General features: G+C 41.9%; 1 long non-coding RNA gene across 1 annotated transcript; it reads right to left on the bottom strand.

The window, feature by feature from the left end:
• Window positions 1-254: 254 nt before the first annotated feature.
• On the bottom strand, window positions 255-19,921 carry LOC122153690. The gene is made up of 2 exons (XR_006165539.1): window positions 8,629-19,921; window positions 255-7,828 (listed from the first exon to the last, which is right to left on the bottom strand). It is a non-coding gene; the product is annotated as an uncharacterized LOC122153690 (long non-coding RNA).
• Window positions 19,922-20,587: the final 666 nt, after the last annotated feature.

Here is a 20,587-nt window from a genome sequence, read left to right as displayed (position 1 = left end):
AGAAGGAAAAACAGTTGCAGAGGTGTACAGTCTACAGCAGAGCCCCCGTTCTGTAATGGAGTCTTTATTAAAAATAACTGGACTGTGGTCATTTACTAAGCCATGTAAATATGCCCGTGATCTGGGGAGGCTTGCGGGGTCAGATTTTCATCTGAAGTGAAGTTATACAGCCTGGTTTTGGTTTTGTGTTTTCCTAGAAAAACTGCATCCAGTGCATCTCGAGTTGGTCGAGGGGTGGGTGGGGTGGATTATTTTTGTTGTTTGTTTGCCTTTTAAACTAGTGGACTTAGAAAATTTAGAGTGAAATCTTTTGGCTTTGCTTGCTGTTTATTTTTTTTTTAATTGAGATGTCTTAATTTGAGATTTTGTACATTGCTGGAAAAGGGGTTAGATCTTCATAGTAGATTCCCTGGTCTAGTTTAACATGTGCACCACCTCAGACATGGAAGCTTTTGCTGTGGGAGATGGTACAATTCTTCTCATTTCATATATTGATTTTTCATACTTGAAAACTGCTGTATTTCTGCAGCCTGAGATTGCCTAACTGTAAAGCTTTTCTTTTTACTTGCTGTTTATTTGAATATGCTAGCCCACTATGTTAAAGTGTGTATCAGTAACAAACAGTTAATCGCACTTGTAAGTAAACCTTGACCAGAGGTATAAGCTCCCTAGTAAGCATGTTTGGGTTTTTAGTACGTTGCCTGTGTCTAGTTTAGCCGATGTTGCCAATTTAATAGAGATGCAGTTTGTGATACAGTTAGAAGTAACACAGTAAAGCAAGAGAGCCAAAATTGCTCTTTTTTTCCTTGAGAAATAATGTCATGTTTTGGTGAGTGAGTAGTACTGTAAGATACGCAACTCCACTAGTTCTTGTATGTTGTGTTGCTGGACTAGCTGTTGTAAATCTTTCCCTGCTCTTTTGCAGTCTGCAGCTCAGTATGGTTGTCTGTCTGTCTTTTGTTGGGCTCTGACATGGAGAAGGGGGAAACCCACCGATTTGCTACAGCTGTCCAATGGACAGAGCTTTAAGTTGGGGCTTGGGGATATGGATTCTTTTCCCCTCTATTGTAGATGTGCTGATTTGTCCAGCCCCTGCTGATGGGGTTTAAACATCTCTGTTTAAAAACAGTGTGTAATGGTAGTGATCCCCTTAGAGGGGTACTAATTGTAGTGTGTGCAGGATTACTGTGTCTGTACCATTTAGCACCCTAACTGTCAGTACAAAAGAAAAAAAAGGGAGGGTAGGAGGCAGATGCCTTTGGAAAAAAGCACCGTATCTTCCCTGAGAAGTCTTGACTGCCTCCAAATTTTTAATACTGAAGAGAGGGAGGATGGGGGAGAAAAACCCACTACATAACAGCTCCTAAAAACGTATCAGTTTACATACAAGAGAGCTGTAAAAGGAAACTGGTTGAGACAAGAGAATAAATGGAGGTAAAGCATCATGGGAAGAAAACAAAAGTATTGAGCACGATATAAAATGGTTCTGCATATTATGTTGGACAAGGAGTACTGCACAGTGAGCAAATTGCGCTTTGAAGAAAGACAGCACAGAGCATAATGGAAAATTCCATTGAAAAACAATCTCAACCACTTCAAATGAGCAGGAGCATCTCATGCTGAGAATCCATACAGCCCACTGGCACAGATATTGCAATCAATTCAGTAAATATAAGTGGCTGATCAAAGCCTCATATAGTTTACTATAAACAGCCATGCTCAGAGGAAAGGAACACCTCACAGCAGCTGTTCTCATTTTCAGATACAAGAATTGGGAGGAATTCGTACCCTTGTCTTTAAAGATAATGGAAAAAGTGCACGAACAATATTTTATCTTCATGTCTTTATGAAGTTAATCCTGGTTTACAATTGCAGATGATCTATGGAGATCCGGGAGCTTCTGCCGTGTGTGGCACGGGAAGGGTGTCCTGGCCATCCCTGCAGAGTTGGTATCAAAAGAATTTGGGAGTTTGCAACAATACAGGCCAGAGACTGCCTGGCTGGGGAGCAGCCCTGCTCAAATAGGCCTAGGGGTCTTGGCAGACAGCAAGCTGAACGCGAGCCAGCAGCTGGCCCTGGCAGCAGAAAAAGGCCAACAGCATCCTGGGCTGTGCTGGCGGGAGCGCAGCCAGTAACCTGAGGAAAGTGATTACTTCCCTCTGCCTAGCGCTTGTTAGACTGCCTCTGGAACACTTTGTACAGTTTTAGGCCCCCAACATCAGAAAGATGTTGATAAACTACAAGTTGAGCAGAAGGCCACCACAGTGGCACGGGCTGGAGCACCTCCCCCCTGCTGAGAGGCTGAGGGGGCAAGAGGAGATGGCTTTGGGGGCACCCGACAGCGGCCTGCCCCTACCTACGGGGAGAAGACAGGGCCGGGCTCTTCACAGTGGTGCCTGGCAGAAGAATGACAGATGGTGGGTATAAACTGAAACATCAGAGGTTCAGACTGGTCACAAGGAAAAGCTTTTTTAACGTTAGGACAATTAAGTTTTGTAACATGGTTCCCAGAGAAGCCAGAAATCCTGGGAGATTTTTCAAGACTTGACTGGATAAAGCTCAGAGCAACTTCATCTGACCTCACAGCTGACCCGCCGTTCAGCAGGAGGTTGAACTAGACACCTCCTGAGGTCCCTTTTGACCTGAATGATCCTGTGGATACTAAACACAGTAACGGTTTCAGAAAGAACAAAGAAAGTATTAAGGAATGTTGTTGTCCCCTTTCTAGAAAGACAGACCTGGAAGACAGAAAACTTGAGGTATCTGGTATCAGCCTCATTCTTATTGATGAGATTTTGTGATGTAGGTCTCTGCTCTGGGAGGTCATTGAGTTGACCTTGCATGTGGTGTGAAATTCCACGCTGTAGTCACCCAAGTTTCCAACAGGTGCCCTTGGAGAGCGTGATATGCAAAATCCACATCCTACACTTACAGAAAATTGATCTGTCAGATGATGCTGACTCACTGTTAGACAAAGGCAGACTCCTCTAAAGAAAGAAATTGTATTTGTGTTTTATATAGCTTGTTATATAGTCTTACATAAGGAATAATGAAAGCCCTACTTTCAGACACCAAACCTGAGACTAGAGCAAAAGTTTTATTCCAGCTTTTTCCTTAAAATCTATGGAAGAAAGTCTGAATGACTTTTATTGACTTAAGAACAAATTGTTGCTTGACTGACAGGACCTTTTTACCTCTAACCCATAGGACTATGTTCTAGCAACAAAGCGCATAGAAAACAAAGTTTACAAACAAGGTGTTTTTTCATGCTTCAGATACCTCAGCCACTCTGTGTTATGTACTTGCAAGGAGCAGCATCCACAGTGGAAATGAGCTTCAGGAAGTTTTTGTCTGTTTTAATGTAGTGAGTGTAGCTTCACAATTATTACACGCTGCTTGTGTACACTTATATGCAGGTTTTATGTTTATTTTTGTTTCTTGTAAAGCCTTGTAGGAAACCTTTCTTGTTCATGGTAGCTAAACAAGCAGACCAGGAATTTTAAATTCTTGCTGTTGCTGTACTCAACCAGCGTAGCCAAGCACGTTCAACTCCTGCTCTGAACACAAAGGGTGATCTATTTTATAGCTCTTTAGACTGTCACCATGTTTCTTCTGAATGTCCATTTATAGCTAATACTCAGCATAGCACAACTGTACAAACAGATCTTCCCCTGGCTATTATAACTCAATATTTACTTATCATAAATATTACCAGAGTCCTGGGTTTAGCCTCTTTAGCCTTATACACTTCACTGAAGGCCTAAATTAATTAATTTTGTGAAGTGGAAATTTGCAGCTGAGTAGGGACTGTGCAATTTGTCTGCAAAACATCCTTTCTCCACCTTGCCCACTGAAAAAGAGAAGATTGAAATAGAAGCCCTCTTTCAGGAAACAAGGTACTTCATTCTGTGGCTGTGTGGGAAAGCGATCGACTGCATGTTAACTTTCCACAGGTGCTGGAGAAAAATCGTAATTGTTTTCCCAAGTCATGATCCAAGGGAGAGAAGCCATATTCCTAGAAAAGGTAACACCTTTGAAGTGAAGAGCTCAAAAGAAGCAGGCTCTTGCACCAAGACCCCACCAAGATTGTGGAGGTGAGGCTTCTGCAGGTGGCTCTCTGGTGCCTTCTCTGGGTGTCTGCAGAATGATGACTAGGAACATGTAACAGCCTGTTTGCTTAGTGCCTTCAGTTGAGAAAAACAGTCAGGGTACAATTGTACACAACCTAATAAAGCATGACTTTCTGAAAGAAAAAAAACACAGTTCCCAGCTTACTTTCCAGAGGTATCACAAAAAGGGTGGGTTCTGTTAACCATTGGCCTGCCTTTTTCTTTGGAGTGCTCATGTCAACAAACACTCATCATAAACAAGTACTAATTTTGAAAACCAGGCAGTTTTCAGATTCCGCAGTTAGGAAAACCCCTCTGCATGTGACATGGAGCACTCCGTATTTGATGAACCTGGGATTGAAAGGAGGGCTTTGGCAAAGGAGGTTTTCACTTGGTGGTAGTTTCAAAATTGCAAAAAGCTGCAGTCAGAAAGCTTTCTCTTGTCTGGCAAGGAGGATGCAATAATTTATCCAACTTCAACTGTAAAAAAGCCAGAAGAATCACCTAGGTGTTGTCAAATGGCAGTTGATGGAGAGGAAGCAGACCCTTTATTTCAGCGGGACCGAGTATGTGTGTGTAAAGCCAAGGAAGCATCCTGTCCTAGGTGCCGCAAAGCGGGGCACGTGCCTCTCTCTACATTTACTGTGCGATTTACAAAGAGGCACGGTGTGAAATGATGGAAAGGAAATGTAAGTGAAGAAGAAAAAACACTTTAGATGACTTCACGGGCAGTGAGCGAATATACAATGTCCACCCAGCACTGGGCCTCCTGGTAGGGTACCTCCTCCTCTCTCACGGGGCTCCCGCTACGTGGCTCTCCCTGCAGCGTCACAGTCAGGGTTGGGGCTGCAGCGTGGATGTGCCTTTAGCCTCATGAAGGTAGAAGCTGAGTCACACCTAAACTGGATTCCTAAAGGGTGCACAGTGTGGCCCTCCTTCCCCAAAAGCCAGTGAGTTTGAATGTAAAATTACGCAACTGGTTAAAATTACACTGTTTTAATTTGTATAGTGGGAGCCAGCTATGAAAACGTCCCTACAGTTGATCTGGGTGAGGTATTCAAGCTTGCTTTGAGCATCCAAAAGCTCAAACCACCCTGCTTTAGTAGTCACTGTTAGCAAAGGAGAGGTGAAGTTCCCAGGTGCTCCACAAGCCCTGAGACTTTCAGTGTGTTAGGCAGAGGTACAAGGAGCACAGAGCAGGACCTGCCCCTGCTGATGCTGACCAAGGACAAGGGGAATCCTGCCTCTGTCTCCAGCAAGCTGTGGAGGAGGCCCCTGGCGCACTTAGGGGGAGCAACATCCTCTGTCGAGTCAGAATGAGCAGCTCTGACTGGTTTTGTGTGCTCAAGCACACAAAGGGTAATTCTACTCCTTGCATTAGTATTTCTCAGCTGAGAACAGTTGTGTTTGACTGCTTCCCTGTCTCACTTCCTCTGCAGGTATTTTGCAGCAGCTGCAGGTGAATGAGTAATACACCCACATTCACCTGTGTGGTTCTTTCCCCCTGGTCCTTAATTGACCAATTAAAATAATTAATCCCTGCCAGCCTCTCTAACAGGGGAAGGAATTCAGGTGGTGAGGCATGCTAACAGGTGGTGTTTTAACCACAGGTGTAGCTGGGGAGTGAGGGATCAATTTTCTTTTCACAAAAGTTGTACCATGAGCTTGTGTTTTTGAGTTAAGAGAATTGCTAAGCCTCTGTAGATGCCAGTATTCCTTAACTGTGTTACTCGTTACTTAGGACTAGGTCATGTTTAATTGTCTGTTGTGTAATGGTGGATATTGACCCCATCTGAAGTCCTGAATTTGGTGGGCTTTGGAATAGACTGTAAATTGGTAGGCTAAAATGTAAGGAAAATATTTATTCTAGGGAAACTGTATCAGGAAGAATCCTATGGAGCAGCATCAGAAATGAACCTGATCATTTAGGGTAATTAAGTGATAATATTTACCACAGTAAGAAAGATTATGCTTATACTCTGTGCAGCTCTTTATGCTTGATTGCTGCCAGAACAAAGCTGCAATAGCGTAACTTCTCAAATAATGAAGTATAAACCTCATAAACAGGTTGTAGCCTACCTTGTAAAGGGAACTTGTGGTTCATTTCTGTTGATAACATCTGACACTGAGGTGTGGCAACTGAAATTCAGCAGTTAACTATATATTTTCCAGACTTACCTGTCTTCAGAGCAAGTCATGTTATGATTTATGGCTTTTCAAAGAGTGATGTTGTTTTCAACCCAACCGTGAACACAGCCATAGCTGGGTGGGGTACATGAATGCTGCAGCTTGCTTTGAAAACTCTCCCTGGTGCTGCACTGGGATGTCTGAACTGCAGGTTCAGGGTTAGATTGATCCTGAAATTTAAGTTTGGGAAGAACTCATCCCCAGTGTTAGTGATGGGGATTGTTAAAATTATTTCTTACCTCTTTATGGCGTGGAACTAGATAATTTTTTAGGATTATTCAGGCAGTTAATCTAATAAATTTTCTCCTACTGTAAGGAATGGGTACCTTAACAGTGCCCTTGATCACCTGTGCTTGCTTTCTGTGGTACTTTAGTATTTGTAGCTCTTGGTCTTTGGTGCTATAGCCTTGTGGTGTGAGATGCTGTTCTGTGGTTTCAGTGTTTGGGGTTGTGTGACTGGATGCTTCTGAACTAAATACCGTGTGGTGGTACGCAATTGGTCTTGCTCACCCTGGCAGCCCCTTTCATTTTCATCCTATGTTTAGTCCTTGTTGTGGTACATCTGATCTGGCCTACATGCAAAACCTGACCTCTTTGGTGTTAACAGTCTATTGCAGAGATTTATTACAATACCCCACTGAGGTCAAGGGAACGTCCTTTCCCAGAAATGAGAGAGCAGGACTGCACTGGCGTGCTTGCAAGGAGACACTGCACTGCAGAACTTTTAATTCTCTCTTTTACTTATGATTCATAATCCTGACGTACTCAGGAACTCCTATACCAGACACAATAGAGTCAGTTGTTGCTCTTGCCAGAAATTAATTGTTCTGGTGTTTTAACCCTCTGTAAACGTATCTGAGGAGAGAAGTGTGTCAAAATTGGTTGCAGGGAGGCACCCTTCCCTGTTGTGACCGCTGTCCCCAGGAGCTGGATTCCTTTCTTTCAAAATCTTCAGGTTAGTCCTTTGAGAGCACATGTTCAGGTCAGTCTTTTAGTCTAGAAGAACAGCATTTTGAAGTAAAAGAGTCTATAATAGACACTGTGTTTAAATTGTTTGTGGTCACTCTTGCTTGCAGTTTTCAGGGGGCATACTACGCACCACTGTAAAACATCCTTGAGGTCCCATGTTTTTCTCTCACAGATGTTCCAGCTTGCCTGAAATCACTCAAATTGCCAGTAATCCATAAAGACAGATTCAGAACGCGTAGATGTGGTTCATACTGTAGTATGAGTCAATATATCCAAGAGGAGAAGGAAAGACACAGCTTCCAGTCCTTGCACAAATGAATACACAGAGTAAAAGTGCTCCATCAAGAAAAGGGATGTAAAGAGTCACCACTCCAGAACAGTCTGTAGCCCTAAAGTTAGGGCTCTGTATTGGATGGTAAGTAGCCTAAATTCAAAGAAAATGGGGTTGTGGTAGTCCCTTGTTGATAATCAAACTCTTGAATAACCCATTCAGTTGAATTGTATGTCCCAACAAGTGAAATATCTGCTTAGAATCTTGCAACAGGAGACACATTCATTCTGAACTGGAATAAAAGGACAGAGAATTATTTTCTGTGGCTTGGATGAAACAGCCAAGTATGGCAGTGACTACTTCTGCTATTTGCTTTGCCATACTTGCACCTGCTTTTTCTCTGAAATGAAGTTTTTGTACAAGAGACTGTCTTGTCAACTTGATCTCAAGGTTCTCTGGCAAGTCAAAATAAATTTAATTAAATATTAAGGAACTGGGCAGGCAAAAATGGAATGAACACCACAAGCCCTATACAGATCTTGAGTCAAGATTAGTTTGACTGTATTTAACAGATGTATCTTGTTTACCTGATGAAAAAGCTATACTTTGGTATTACCTTCTTTTGGTAATTTGTAAGTTGATTTAGTTTTTGAAGTAATTGCTAGAAAGACAGGTCTTAAAACAAACTGCTCTCGTTACCCACAAAGAAGGAAGAGTGCAAGCATTCTTCTGGCACGGATACCCCATCTGGAGGGGCTGGTGTTACTCTTTGTCCATTCAAACCCATTTTGCCTCACAGCAGTAGGAAGGGATTTCCCTTGTGTCCTTCATTACAGTGGCTTTAAGTAGATCTACCCAATGAACCATGTTACCACTTTATTTCGTGCCAGCCACAAGATGAAACGACGTCGGCTTTGGACAAAACTGGCCTTTTTCACCAGGAAGGTTAGCAAGTGCGTATGTCATGGTGAAGGATGGCGCAAGTCATTCGAGCGACAAATCAATTGAGTTCCCCAATGCAGAGGGAGTCTGAGTCTCCACCACACGCCTGCTGTCCCCGCGGTGTGACAGGGTGGGAGGACTAGGGCCTACCGTAATCCAGCAGTTTAATGAGGCAGGTATGTTCCTTTGTCACCGGGGAGAGATGCACAAGGATGACCGAAGCTGCAGGGTGCTTTGGATGTTAGACTGAAGTATGAAACCTGTATTTTTAGAGTTTCCTGTCTGATGCTGATTTTCTTGCCTCTCCCCAGCCAGTCAGTGAAGTGTTACCAGCTCACAGACAGCAGAATAATATTTCAGACGCAGTGAAACAATTTAATCCGTTTTTTAAAACTTGCATGCCTTAATATTGCAAATGATTGAGATATACAATAAATAAACCTTATGAAAAAGGAATAGGTTGGGAAAAAAAAAAAAAAAGCCTGGGTGATTGTAAGGTTGAGAGAACCAGAATATGTCAACAGCATGCTTTAATTACTCTTTGTATTAGTGCCTCTGTCGGTGCTACAGCTTTCAGAAAACTTGCTCTGTAACTGTCTCTATTTGGAGGAAGAAGCAGCAGTCTAGGCTGACTCACAGGTGTCTGGAAAGGCCAGAATACTTGTCTCGTTGCATGTTTCATCACAGTATTTTCAAGAAATTATTGTAGAATGATATCACCCAAGGAAAATGTCATCCCACAAGAACTGCCCACAAGTTTGCCTTTATTAAGAAGGTTGAATAGTTCAGTCTGTGTTAATGGTTAAGCTGACCAGACATTTCTCACTAATTACAACATTGATCATTAATGTCTTTTTGGAGAGGCAGTGGGACAGGGGTTTTGCAGACTTACATCATTCCCAAGTCTGCTATGTTTACTTATCACATAGGCTTGTAGATAGCTTTGGCATATCAATGTTAAAAATAGCTTCAGGTGCTGAGCAGGGAGATGAATAATCACATTTGAAAGACTTCAGGGAGTTCTCAGATTCACTCCACAGGCACAGACATTCAGATTGATACAATTCTTCTTGTCTCTCTTAATGGTAGGCTGGCTTGACCTAAATACTCATGTAACAGAGTTAACCAGGAAGCCACTAGAGACAGCTAGCTAGATTTGGTAGCTAATTAAAATAAATAAAGAAAGTACAGTTAATAGAAAACAAAAGATGAACATCATATGCAATGTTTTGTTATTGAGTACTAAGGTGACCATATCATCCTTTAAAAACTTGTCTCTGCCTAAGGTTGATTGTATGCCACCTAAGAATCTAAAAATCGGGGTGGGTGTCTATATGGAGGAAAATCTGGTACCCTTCACTTATGGACAGTGAATTACATGCTTGTCCTGCGCCTCCTGGGGCTGTACCCTGGTAGGTTAAGTCTATTTACAGAGTCCTGAGGAATAGAGGCTCAAATATTTCTAAATAGTCTCCAACCACTCAGAAAAAGAAAATGATTATTCTAAACTGCAGTATGTAATTAGAGAAAAATTATTCTGAGTGTCAGAAGATGGGATATATAAAGAGGCAGAAGAGGAACTTGCTGATAGATGACAAACATAATAAAATACTGCAGACATCACTCAATTGCTTGTTAACCTACTCTTTCTGCATCTTGTCTCCTTGAGCCATCATCCCTTCTACCTTTAAATCAAATTTAAGTTGAGGCAGCTGGATTCACCACCTTAATCTCTCAGCGGAGAGACCCATGAATGCTGCCCCTCAACCTGGGCTTTCTGACATCTACTCTGCAAAGCTTTTCTTTACATCCCCTTTTTGCCTGGCTTCAATATATTTCTACCACCAGCCTGTGGGTGTCTGACAGGTGCTGTCTGTGTCTGCCAGTCTCCAGTGGCACCCTCACCCCTGTCACCTCCCTGTGCTCCCTCAAGGCTCTCTGGTCTCAAGGGCCTGGCACAGCTGTCCTCCCAAAACCCATCAGCCTCGCAATTGGCTCTGCTGCTCAAAACTCCTTCATGCTGCTATGTAACCAGTGCTTTCTCTAGAAAAAAGCTGAGCTGCTGTCTGAGGAGAGAGAATCTGTAATCAGGAACTTCTAGAGAAGATCAGAAACATGTTAGCCATGGGATTTATCCTGCCTATTGTCAAGGTCTGGGAAAGGGGATTCTTTGCCAGAGGGATTTGGAGAAAGAGAGAAATGAGTAAGAAAATAATCTTGATCTTCATCTATCTCCCCACACCCTTCCTAATTTTTTTTTCCCCTCCCTTATAAATATTTATTTTTGTTTGTGAAGGTCCAAGTTTCTGGAAGCTTCCGCCCAGCCAGGATAGATGCTGTGTGTGTGTAAAATCACCCTCCTGTGATTTTAGGCATGGTGTTTTCCAGGTAGCATTGCTGGTCTCCTTAAATGGCAGGATAGCAGTTTGCTGAACTTTCTAAAGTACCTCTGGCTTTTTCACAATATAAAAATAAACCTGCCTTGATCTATTTGAACTCATCTATTGAGAATACAATCTCAGTTGATGTTGGAGGTTTCCAAAACCTTTCGGGAAGCATTTTAAGTACAGTGCATTAGAGTTAGCCTTCTTTATGGCCCTGATTCAGCACTTATGTATGGGCACAACCTGATGTGTTAGTGCAATACCATTTGCTCCAAGTTATGCATGTTCTGAACTGCCTCTGCTGGGAAGCAATGGATCAGCCTTCTCATCATGTTCCCTGTCTGCCCCGGACTTACTGGAGAAATTAATGATCCAAGCAAGGGACTAAATCAATTGAATCCAAGCTAGAAACTTCTTTAGGGAATGCTAGTGTCAGCTGGAGCTGTTCTAGCCAGCTCAGTTTATTGGCCCATGCAGTAAAACAGCAGTGACACAAGCTTCAACCAAAATGCCGGACCCTAGCATCCCCAAACGCCAGGGAAGACTGGATCCAAGCCTGCCTTTAATGCACCCAGCTTTCCCTCAGCATTGAACCCCTTCATCACTCTGCTGTAGAAACTCCTGTGTTGGAGGGACAGAGAGCTGTAAATAGAGCACTATAGGAACATAGGTGGTTCCTGCTCCCCCAAAGCAGGCTGCTGTGTTGTTGTCACCAGTGGCCTAAGACTGTTGGCCATTTCCATAATCCAGCATTTCTGTAGCTGAATCTGGAATGGGCAAGCCTGAATGTGTCTGGTCAAGTGTTGTTTAGACTCCTGAGTGACACATTTCTGCACGTAGTAAAGGTTCTTGTTGTCAAGTATTACACACAGTTATTACTGAATTTGATCCATAAAGCAATAGGCAAGTCAGGGTTGAAACCTGAAGTAATGCATGAAGCAGTGAGTTAACTCCTATGCATGTTTTGCAGTTCTATCCATAAAAACCCCAATCCCCTCCTATAGCTCTGTGCATAAAAATATGCATACAGATACACCCTCTCTTGCATGTAACACTTGAGTCTATGAACACAAACTTGAAGTTGTATTTAACATTCTCATATTATTCTACATGCTACTGAAAGATAAAGTGTTAAAAGATACCAAAGGAAACGATCAGGGATCATCTTACTGTCCTACCACTTGTGTTCTCACGATTATGACAAATTTCTCTGTGTTGTGCCAGCAAAGACAGAATAAGTGAGGACCACTTATCACCGAGGGTTTGCTGATTGTCATTTCATCTTCCTCCCACGTCCCCCCCCCATCTCTTTTCTTGGATTCTTCTCTTCTGTTTTTTTCCCCCTTCCCACTTGTCTCCTCACAGGATATGAGTAACTGCCACTGAACTCAAACCAAGTTACTCACTTCCTCTGTCAGGGAACTCAGATCCCAAAAGTATACATTCTGCAGAATTACACAAACATTTACATGCCTGCTCCAGAGTGGGAATGAGCTCTGAGAGAACAGCCTTGTAAGGTTTCTAGCACTTCATGGCTTGAATCGGGTGTGAAAAAACACTGAAACGCTGTTTCATGAAGTATTTTTGTGTCTGGAGAATGAACAGTCATACAGAAACAAACCTTTAAAAACTGATGTTATATAAATTATGTGGTTTGGTGGAAAAAGGAGTACAATCTTGCATTTAGTTTGAGGTTTCTTATCAATTTTTCTTCCACCTACATTGTTTGTCCAGGAAATTGTTCTAAAATAAAGAATTATGCTGGAGTTCAGTGGGCACAAAGTTTTGTATTTACAAAAAAAAATCTATTACCAGAGTTAGAAATACAGTTAAATCAGATTGTTGGATCTGAATAATCCCACTTGTCCATAGTCCTTAGAGCTTGTTAGAAACCTCCTCAAGTACTCATCTGAACTTGAACCTCTGTTGTGTCTATACAGAGAAGACCCTAAAGCCCAGCTAGAGTGAACTTTGCACTTCAAGCAGACTGACTGCATCTTTATGTGTTTACTTACAACTTCCTCTTGACTTATGAACCTCTCTGAACCATGGCCTTACAACCTCTTCTGAAATATACTGTAGAACTGATAGGAAGTAACAGCTACTGTTTACTGTTAGTCCTGCTGTGTTTCCAGGGAGCAGCCTGAAAATCTGGCTGATGATCAAGATAGGGGCTGTTTGAAGATAACGCTGCCTCATACTTGCATGTGCTTGTGGTAGGACTTCAAATAACTCTTTAACTCTAGGCCTTGGATGAAGACTGGAGTTGAGAAAGACAACCTCTCAAGATGGTTTCCTTACATGGAAAAGTCCCATTTGGCTGACCCTGCAGGCAATAAAACTCTTAAGCCTGTAGTAGCACTTGTGGTTATGTTTTCAAAGTTAAGCTAGGCACCATGAAAAAACACAGGCACAACAATTATAGAAAACATCCACTCTTGGTATCACTGGATCATGAGCTGAACTGCAAGGACAAGACAGACACCTTTCAGACCTACAGAAAAACGGGGTTTTCTGCTGGGCTGCAGGGTATAGTTCTCCATTCCTAAAACTAAGGTTACTGCCCTCAGCCCAGCAAGTTTTACTTCAAGATACCTTTCTCCCTGTTCATCTTTTTAAGATTTCCTTTTCTTTCCCTGCTTCTGCAGTATTAGCTGTTCAGAATATTTTGAGTCTCTGAATGCAAGTGACTGTTGAGAGACCTCTGAATAAAAAGTTGAACTTTAACACCAGTGTGAGCAAAGTCAAATGAAGTGATGACTTTGAGTATGAAGGCTCAGACACAAAGAAGGATGCTGCCTCTATCCTTCCACAAGGCTGTAAGAAAACCAGTAGGGTCATCTGTGGACTCAGGGAAGAAGCAGCAGTACAAAAGCTACTTCACAGAAATAAACGTGATTTGCCATTCAGATAAGACCTATATGTGCACTTGTTGAAGCCAGAGGTAGACCCCAGTAACTGCAATGGACAGGATAAGAGCAAAGAAAGTAAACAGAAGTTTTTGAGCACAAGTGACTTAAAAGCACGGTGTATGGAAGAAACACATACAGCACAAAAGGTTCCTCTTTTACTCCTGACTTTGCAAAAAAGGTGAGATAATGATACAGCTGTCAGAAACTCCAGGTGTTTTTAAGAGTTTTTGTGCTTCAAGAGGTTGCTCCTCTGGAGAAGATCCTCAGGATTCTAACAAATCCAGCTGGAGTTAATTAAGCCTCTGGAAAGAAAGTGCAGAAGGGCTGGGCCTACCGGTCACCATGAGGTTCCAGCAGAGATGCCAAGCAGTTGTCTGAGGGGTTTCACTGACATCTCAGAGCAATATCTGAAAATGCTGCTATCATCAGGCTTGATTCCTGTCAGAGGAAAATCTCCTTATGGAGCCTCCTATATGGAGTTTCCTTTTTCTGTCATTTATTCACTTGCTCACTTGTGCAGCTTAGAGTGCTTCACTCTTCAAAATAGCATCTGCTTTTAGGGAACACTATCAGGATTCTAAAATCTCTGCCATAAGTACTGTCAGAACTGGCTCCAACCTTTGCCTTGTTCTGCCCAAAGCAAGATCTGCCAGATCAGAGCTGAGAACCACTTGCAGCACAACACAGCAGAAGGTTTTCACATCTCTTCCCTTTCTTCCAGGGTTAAATCCCAGCCTTGAGGAAGTCAGAGGCTAAAGTCCTATCAACCCTTCCCATGCGCATCTTTCCAGGACCTTTCATAATGCACCTACACTGATGACCACTGTTTACCTCAGAGAAAAGGCTCCTTAACAAATCTTTTTATCTTTCTTTTTAGAAGTTAATCACACTAGTTTTTTTCCTGGTATAAAACCATATTAAAAACAAAAATCTTGGAAAATTCATTGCAGGTTTTCTTTTTTTCCTGTGGGAAGAAGGAGAGCCACCCCGTTGGCAAACCCTGGTTGTTTTTTCCCTCCTAAAAATATTTTTTTTTGCTTTAGTTTTTGTTATGTTTCAAACCTTTGAAATAAAAACTTCTTTAGTATGATTCATAGTCAAAGCACTAAAGACTTTTTTTTTTTTCTCCATAACACTATTCATTGATTTGTATCTTTAAATGATTTAATGTCAGAGAAGGAGGTTGGGACGGACAAAACAAGGGGCAGGAAACAGAATTAAAAGGACCAGAGAGAGATGGTGCAGTTTGAGGATCCAAAAATTCCTGAATTCTAATAATTCTGTCTTTGCCACAGGTTAACTAGCTAGACAATATGAAAAAAGAATGGGCTGCTTAATTCAGGCTATATACAATGGTTTACATTGAAAAAAAAAAAAAAAAAGCAGTAACTGAGAACAAACACCACAAATATTTGGGGAAACATTTAAGAGTAAAGATGTGATTCCCTAGCTCCTTCAGGAAGAAGCTAGGAAAACGGTATTTCTGACACTTCCCAGAAATGTCTCAGTAAAGCCAAAATGTTTGATATTTTTATTCTTATTATTGCTGAACAAGAAAGCCTGTGGGAAAAATGGATTTTTACTTCTGCTAGGTTTTCTCTGTCAGAGAGTTCCTTTATGTGTGTGCGTGCATGTGTATATATATAGCCACAAGTCCAATTTGTTTTTAAGCTTGAAGGTCACCATTAAGTAAAGATCATGGCCACAATATTGAGTTATATTTAGGGACAAAAACACAACAAAGGAACAGGATAGTCTGTATTTTGTCAATGTCCGTGACACTTTTATTACCTATTTGTTATTGCTGTGTTATGGGAAAGTCACTGAAGCATACATTATTATTCTCTACACCATCTTCATTCCACATTCTTCAAAACCAGGTAAATGTAGAATTTCAGATTAGCCGTGGAAAAGTCTGCACGTGTCTGAAGTGATTTTCCTTCCAGCCTGCCATTTGTCACTGTCCAGGAGATAAAGTGGGGTCGAGATGCTACTTGACCCTGTGCTTTCGCTTCTTGGAATCCTTGACTAAGACCAGCCATGTGAGTAAAACCCCATCCAGGTTTTTAAACACTTTCTCACTGTTTTCAAAGTCAGTATCAAGCTGTCACCAGTTATTGATATTTCCTGAACAAGCATCCATAAACTTATCATTTCCACTCAACCCTTCCCCATGCCGTGAGCCTTCCCATGCTGGTTCAGCTGGTGCCCTGCATATTCCAGCCTTGGAGGGAATTAGTTAACCATATAGCTACTACTGAAGAAGCATGTTTACTGCTGCCCGGTGAAAGACTCCACCGAAGTCAGGAGAACATCACCAGAAAGGTAAATGAAACTTTGTACTGGTCTTGTAGGACTGGGAGAGCTCTCACCAGGAGGAAGCACTCTGGATGGCCGTGCTTGCTCCCTTTGCCACTTATTGCACACTGAAGCTGCCTGGGTCTTGTCATCTACACAGCTTCTTTCTTCAAGTGAGGAAGAAGATAATGCATAGGAGTCAGTTAAACAGTAGCAGTTACCTCAGCCAGATGTTGCCACTACAAATGTTGACTTGCTGCAGGTCAGGTTGTTTGTCTTTTGACTTATTCTTTGTTTGCTAAATTTGTTAATCCAAAAGCTGGAGCCTGGCCATCTTGTCACATCGCAGCAGCGCCACGGGGCATCCTTCCTAGTTTCACGTGGAAACTCATGAGGTTTTGAAGAATGCTTAGAAGTGATAGGAAACCCCCGGGGTCAAGGAAAATATTAAGCTTGACTTGAATGGTTTTTCATTCCATTTGCAACTATGAAATTTAGATTCAGATTTCAGATTTACTGAGCAAAAGAATCCCTGTGGATCTACCCCTTCAGAGAGGGCACTTGACAGCTCCTCCTGCAGTGGCAGCTCCACAGGAATGAGGTAAGATGCTGACGTTCCCTCACACAGGTTTGAAAACACTATAAAATGGGACTATTTTGCTGCTGAGGCAGATACTTAAGCAAGTGGTACCTGTACTTTAATTTACATTTTTTGTGTGCCATTCTACCACCTGATCAGCTGCCCTCAAAACTAGCCTCTCAAGTAAACACTGCACTGGTCTCCACTGTTATGTTTTGCTCTCTTCCCTGTGTTTATACAAATACACCCAAAGTCACCACTACACAAAAGCTCTTCTAGATTAGTTGGAAATTGTGGGTAAAGTCCCTTCACTACATCAGAGATGTCCTGGCACATTTCCAGACAAACTTGTCACACACATGATGGGTACACATGAAGAGCTTGGGTTTGGGCTTTTGATATTGATCCTTCAGGGTTTGAAATTATAGGGAGAAGACGGATCAGCCATCATGGTTTTCTATTATTTTAATATGGGTCTGCAGCTTAGGCTGCATCTTAAGACATCCTTCTATCATTAGGTAAAGGAGGCAGAAGCAGAAGTGGATTTGGGTGTGCCATTAGTTGGCCACGTGTTTGTAAAACATATAAATGCACAGTCACTCTTTCTGGTAGGAATTACACCCTTCCCATCACTCCATAATCTGGTCCCATGCTTCAGGGAAACTGTAAAAATATGGCAAAGGTCATTTATTTCATTTTGCCTTCATTGGCTGATAACAAGTTGAACTGACTTTCCTACACCTGTATTATTCCTGCTGCCCTCTGAATTGCAGTTGTGCCTGTAAGAAGAGTTTGTGCCTGATTTTCTGAAAAATATCAGCCATTTAACCAATCTGTCCTTCAAGAAAGCTTTTCTAGTCCAAAATGTTTCACTGTGATTATAAGACATGCTCCTATTTGTCTAGTGTTTCCTTGTTTGCAGTGCACAAACGGTGACCTCACGCGTGCCAGGACAAACAGATTTCTTAGTCATCTTGCCTACAATTTCTGATGCATTTGCTCAATACCATTTACTAAATGTAGGCTATCTAGATCCCTTTATCAGAATAAAAGCCTCTGCTCCAGTCTTTACCCTGAGTTCCCCTTTTTAACAAGTAATATAGAAAATGCTGCTTATGTAGAGGACCACTTCTGTTCTCTTTTTCCCCTTGAAGCTCAGCTGCATGAAGTTATTGCTCAGGCCGGACTTTCAGCGCGCATGAGTGTTGAACCTGGAAGATGTGTACGTTGCCACATATCTGTCGGCAATGACATGTCACTTGTCTCTGTTCCCTCCCCTGGCACAGGCAGCACAGACTGCTGAGAGTGCAGCCCTGCTTCTTGGCTCGAACTGCAACAACAAACCAACCACCACGCTGAGCAGCAGAGCACCCACATGGAAGGAAATCCCAAGCCCAAGGGAGATCAGATGTGATGGTTTTCTATTATTTTAATATGGTTCTGCAGGTAAGGCTGCATCTTAAGACTGGCCGCTGCCCACCCTGGCACTGTGACCGTGCTGCTCTGACACGTTGAGGGAGTTCACAGAGGCTGCAAAGGCCAGAAATTCCATAGAGCCTTCAGTTATCTCCATGTAACTTGGGCTAAGATCATAGTGGGATGTAAGACAGGGGCTGAATTTTTAGATACTTCCATTTCATGGGGAAGATCATAAGAGAAGATGCAGCCCTTGAGTTGGACCTGAGCAGTGCACAGTATTTACAGAGGCCAAATATCCATTATGGATGTGCTCAGCAGCAGAAAGGGGAACTGTATAAAAATGAGGAAGCATTTTAAAAGGAATTAAAAGGGGCAGCTATGAGAATTAAGTTAATACAAGCCAGATGAAGGTTGCTGAGGGATGTCTTGTCAGTAGCATAGTGCCAGTACATACCTCCTTTTCAGAAAGACTTGAAGAAAGGGCGAAAGGTAGCCAGCTTTATTAGGCAACAGAGCAAGGAAAGGCATTAGAAAGAGGTTCAAAAAAGCTGAAGGCCTGTCCAAAGGGAATAAATAGAAAGGATCATAAACTCTGGCAGATTAAATGTAAGAATGCAGTATGGGTGGCCAAAAAGAAGGACTTTGAAGAACAAATCACAAAAATTATCCAAACTATTGCTAATTTTTTTTTTTTTTTTTAAATACATCAAGAGCAGAAAACTTGCCAGAGTCTGCAGGGGTAACTAAGAACCAGGTTGCCAGAGGAGTTACCTGCAAAATCACTTTGTGTAAGAAGCCAACCTGACAGAATTTCCTGTCTTTAAACTCATGTCACATCCAAACAGACCTACAACTCCTTTGCTCAATGAAACTTTATTTTGATAAGCGAATTCTCCCTCTTTTTGACAAGCCAGTCTCCTTCTTGCAAATGCCTCCACTCCCTTTATACTACCTGGTCTAATAAGCTTGAGTACTCTGGTGAGGGGTTGTGCTACAACAAAAATTTCCTGCTAGGTGGATACTAATCTAATTGCTGGCACATACAAGGGCCTGGCAACAGATCTACAGACAGCACTTGAACCAAGGGCCAGGAGTCAGTCCCTTCTGTACCTGCCTTCTGCAACATGGCCACGGCATTGCAGAGAGGCCCTCAGCCTGGAGGGAGACGTCCCGGGCCCTTGTGAGGAAGGGCTGGGGGTCACGGTTGCCTGTGATACATTTAAACACTGCAATAGCTGGTCCACATGGTATCATCTCCTTTTTTCTTCCTACTTTGTAAATTATTTAGGGAACTTCTCAAATGTAGCCGAGACCCCTGTGCAGCAGTTATCCCTACTGGGAAGAGCGGGTAAGGGGAAAGGTATTTTTATAATTCTGGTCAGAACAAAGCCTCAGGGACACTGATGGTGAGGAGTAAAAAGATGCAGCATGTTCAGCCCTCAACAACTTGAGTAGCTATCAGGGCCCTCCTGGCACTTTGCATTTTGAGTGCCTTAACACTTCAATACATTTCTCAGATTTTGTTCGCCCCCCAAAACACCAGTCCTAATATTAAATACCTACTCAGGTTGTTTTAAAGGTGTAGTTAGAAATATGAAATGACCCTCTGAACTGTGTTACAGCTATATCTGTAACTATGTCATCCATCCTCCATAGGCTTTTAAATGTTTACTTCTTCAATGAAATATGAGATTATTACTATGCTACTTATCTCTTCTGCTATAGCAACAGGTAAACTTTTAAAATGTCAGTGACATACATACATACAAAGTAATTACTATACCTCCTTAAATCATGCTGTCAGAAAATAATGCATGCTTTACAAAAACATGATTTTTCTAAAAATTCCTTAAGAGGTCCTCATTATTCCTGTGACAGAAATAAACAGTAAAAAAGATCACTTTGAGTGGTGTGTTACTCATTTTGAAGAGTCTGTGGAAAACTGACATACTTCCTTATTTATCTTTGGGAAGGAACAATTTCATCAGGTACAATAGGAGAAAATACTGTGCGACATTATGCAAGTGAGTTTCCATTTAAAATAACTGAGTACTTAAAATTCACTCTCTTGGTCATTCAGTAAAGCACTAAGCAATTCTAAAGCTGAAAAAGGCCATTAGTATCCTTTTATCTGACCCTCTTCATAAAAGAGGCAAGTAAATTTCATTCAGTTTTCTTCAGTAATGCATTTTTTTGTCAAAGCCTATTTTCAGAAAAGATCTTGTCTTGATTTAAATACTTCTAGAAGAGAATTTGCTGTGTCCCATGTTAGTCTGTTCCAACACATAATAGTACTCAAAGACGTATATTTTATTTTTTCTGGCCTTATGTGCCAGCCAGTTGGTTTGTTTTATACCTTCCTCTGTCAAAGGAAATGATAAGCTCATCCTTCAGTTATATATAGTTGTGTCTAATAAGATTTGAGTATAAAAGTAGAAAGACTCAAAGTTTCAAAGCTACAGAAGAAGCTTAAGAAAAAAGTGAAAAGGGAAGAAACCAACCTCAGGTAAACCTGT

The sequence above is a fragment of the Tyto alba genome, unplaced genomic scaffold (assembly GCF_018691265.1).
Source record: "Tyto alba isolate M040663 unplaced genomic scaffold, T.alba_DEE_v4.0 Super-Scaffold_21, whole genome shotgun sequence".
NCBI classification, from domain to species: domain Eukaryota; kingdom Metazoa; phylum Chordata; class Aves; order Strigiformes; family Tytonidae; genus Tyto; species Tyto alba.
The sequence above is the reverse complement of the archived record's forward strand: the minus strand, read 5'-3'. Positions and strand labels throughout refer to the sequence as shown.